The 2,981-nt window shown below is 46.0% G+C and overlaps 1 long non-coding RNA gene across 1 annotated transcript in view; it reads left to right on the top strand.

Annotated features, from left to right (window-relative positions):
• Window positions 1–1,536: 1,536 nt before the first annotated feature.
• Window positions 1,537–2,981, top strand: part of LOC122544274 — an 11,159-nt gene continuing 9,714 nt past the window's right edge. The window contains exon 1 of the long non-coding RNA XR_006310309.1: window positions 1,537–1,553. This is a non-coding gene — a long non-coding RNA (uncharacterized LOC122544274). The remainder of the gene's footprint in view (window positions 1,554–2,981) is intronic.

Consider the following 2,981-nt stretch of genomic DNA (forward strand, 5'->3'; position numbering starts at 1 on the left):
CATTCTTTTTTTACTACCAAGTTGTTATTTTCACTCTTCACAGAAGAAAAACTGAAAGCAGCAATCAAAGGTAATTGGTTTAGAGTGCCATCGTTGTACACCATAAAAACAAATGTATAGGCTCTATAAATTCATAAGATTGCAATTACTGGAAATCTGTACTCTAACAAAGAATAAAAATAAAGCTGATGGGGAAATACACCGCCGGTCAGACAACATCTGAGAAGCAGGAGAGTCGACGTTTCAAGCATCATGAATGCGGGGAGAGGCAAAGCAGCTTGAGAGATAAATGGCACGGTGGATGGGGCTGGGGGAAGGAATGCGATAGTTGGATGAAGGTGGAGGTTAATTGAGATAGGTTGGAAATGAGAGTAGAGTGGATAGTGGGAAGGAAGGTGGCCTTCAAGAGGGTGGTGATGATTTGTAGGTTTGGATCTGAGATAAGGTAGGGCTTGGGGTAGGCGAGATGAGGAAACTGGTGAAATCAGCATTGATTTCGTGTGGTTTGTGGGTCCCAAGGTGGAAGATGAGGTGTTCTTCCTCCAGTCGTCCTCCAGTAACCTCCAAGCACACGGAATCGTTGTTGACTTCACCAGAACCCTCCAACCACAAGGAATCAATGTCGAATTCAGCAGTTTCTTTATCTCCCCTCCCCTCACCTTATCACAGATCCAACCTTCCAACTCGGCACCACCCTTTTAAACTGTCAACTGTCCTATCTGTCCATCTTGCTCCCCACCAATCTGCTCCACCCTCCACTCAACCCATGACCAACACCCAACCTTCATCCAACTGTCGCATTCCGAGCTGTCTTGCCCCATGCCCCACGTCCCTTCCATTTATTTTTCTGTCTCTTTACACCTGAATCGCCCACATTTCTGATGAAAACTCGATTCTCCTGCGCCCCGGATGCTGCTTGACCGGCTGCACCTTTCCAGGCCCACACTTTTGTACTTTACCTTCCAGCATCTGCATCCTCACTTTCTCCCTGATCGAAAATTAAAACAATTTGGCCATATCATTCGAGATAAAAAAAACACAGTTGACGTTTCAAAACCAATATTACTCCCGAAGAAGAGGCATGCTGGACTTTGGAAAATGAAATCCCTTCCTCGATTGACAACGTTTAGCTGACCTTCTGGATTTTTCCAGCAGCCTTTTGTTTAATGACTCCAGTTTTCGGGATCAGTGAGGAACGAGGAATGGGGCGCCGTCGAGGAGGTAGGTTTCCCACTTTAAAAGGACTTATCTCGAGTATCAGGTCTCAATCTGTCGGGATATGCGAAGAGAGAGGAGCGGAGTCTGCCAGGAGGTAAGTGTCCCACTTAAAAGGGACTTACTTCGAGAGTCAGGCCTTCATTTTACAGGGCAGGGAGGAGAGAGGAGCGGAGTCTGCCAGGAGATATGTCTCCCACTTAAAACGGACTGACCTCGAAAGTCATCCCTCCATTTTTCCGGAGCGATGGCTGGCGGAAGTTACACCACTGCTTTAAAAACTTACCACGTGTATAGGTGGAGCACAGGCTGAACAGGAATGAACACGGGACTGCTGAGTAAGTGAAATAATAGGTGACTCCCACCTATCCTCCTTCTCTAACGAAAAATAAAGGTTCTATGCGCCAGATTGGTAAGGTAACTAGATTTAAAAAAAAAATCTTTATTTTTTAATGGTCTCTTTGGGGATTTGGAATAGTGGGAATAGCGGTTAGAACAGTTTAATGTTGCTGCAGAATGTGGGACATAAGGGTCTCTGCTGACTTCAGCTGTGGGAAGTGCACCCAACACCAGCTACTTGAAAACTGCAACAAGGAACTGGAGCTGGGTGAACATTGGGTCATTCGGGAGGCAGAGGGGGTTATTGAGAGGAGTCACAAGAAGGTCGTCACACCTCAGCTACAGTAAAAAAAGTAAATTATTTACAGCCAGGAAAAGCAAAGGGAGCCAGCAGACAGTGCATGGATCCCCTGTAGCCTATCCCCTCAATGACAAGTATATCGTTTAGGATACCTTTGGGGGGGGGTGGATTTAGCAGGGTTAATCCATGGGGTGCAGGTCTCTGGCACAGAGTCTGTCCCTGTTTTTCAGAAGGGAAGGGGAATGCAGAGCAGAGCATCTGTCATTGGGAGCGCCATGGTTAGGGGAACAGACAGGAGATTCTATGGGAATGAGAGAGACTCACGGTTGGTGCGTTACTTCCCAGGTGCAAGGGTTAATGATGTCTTGGATCATGTTTTTGAGGGGAAGGGGGAGCAGCGCCAAGTCGTGGACAATATTGACACTAACGACACAGGTAGGAAAATAGATGGGGATCTAAGGCAGAAATTCAGGGTGCTAGGGTGGTAGCTTGGAATTAGAACAAGCAGAGTTATTATCTCTGGATTGTTAACTGTGCCACGTGCAAGCAATGTGTGGAATAGGGAGAGAGGAGCGTTGAACATGTGGCTACAGCGATGGTGCAGGAGAGAGGGTTTTGGATACCCGGATAATTGGTGCTCATTCTAGGGTAGATGAGATCTCTAAAACAGGATTATCCACACGATACCAGAGAGGTCCCAATATTCTGTGGTGCAGGAAGTGGGGGGCCAGCGGGAGTAATGTGCTAATTCACTCTATAGCACAGGAATGGAAACCTAAACTCGAATTACAGTTTCCAGGAGGTTGAGAGTATTGAGGTCTGAAATATGGTTTCAAGGTGGCAAGAGTACAATGGCAAGCAGGAAGGTGGTTTGGAGTATGTCTACTTCAAAACCAGGAACATTTGGAATAACGAGGGTGAACTTTAAACATGAGCTTTTACTTGGGACTTCGATACTGTAGCTACTTTGGAGGCATAAATACAGTCGGGACATGAATCGTTGTTGCAGGATCTGGGATTTAGATGTTTCAGTAAGAACAAAGAGGATGGTAAAAGGGCGAGGGGTGGCATTGTTAGTCAAGGACAGTATTAGATTAGATTAGATTAGATTAGATTAGATTAGATT

Source organism: Chiloscyllium plagiosum, chromosome 47, assembly GCF_004010195.1.
Source record: "Chiloscyllium plagiosum isolate BGI_BamShark_2017 chromosome 47, ASM401019v2, whole genome shotgun sequence".
NCBI lineage: Eukaryota > Metazoa > Chordata > Chondrichthyes > Orectolobiformes > Hemiscylliidae > Chiloscyllium > Chiloscyllium plagiosum.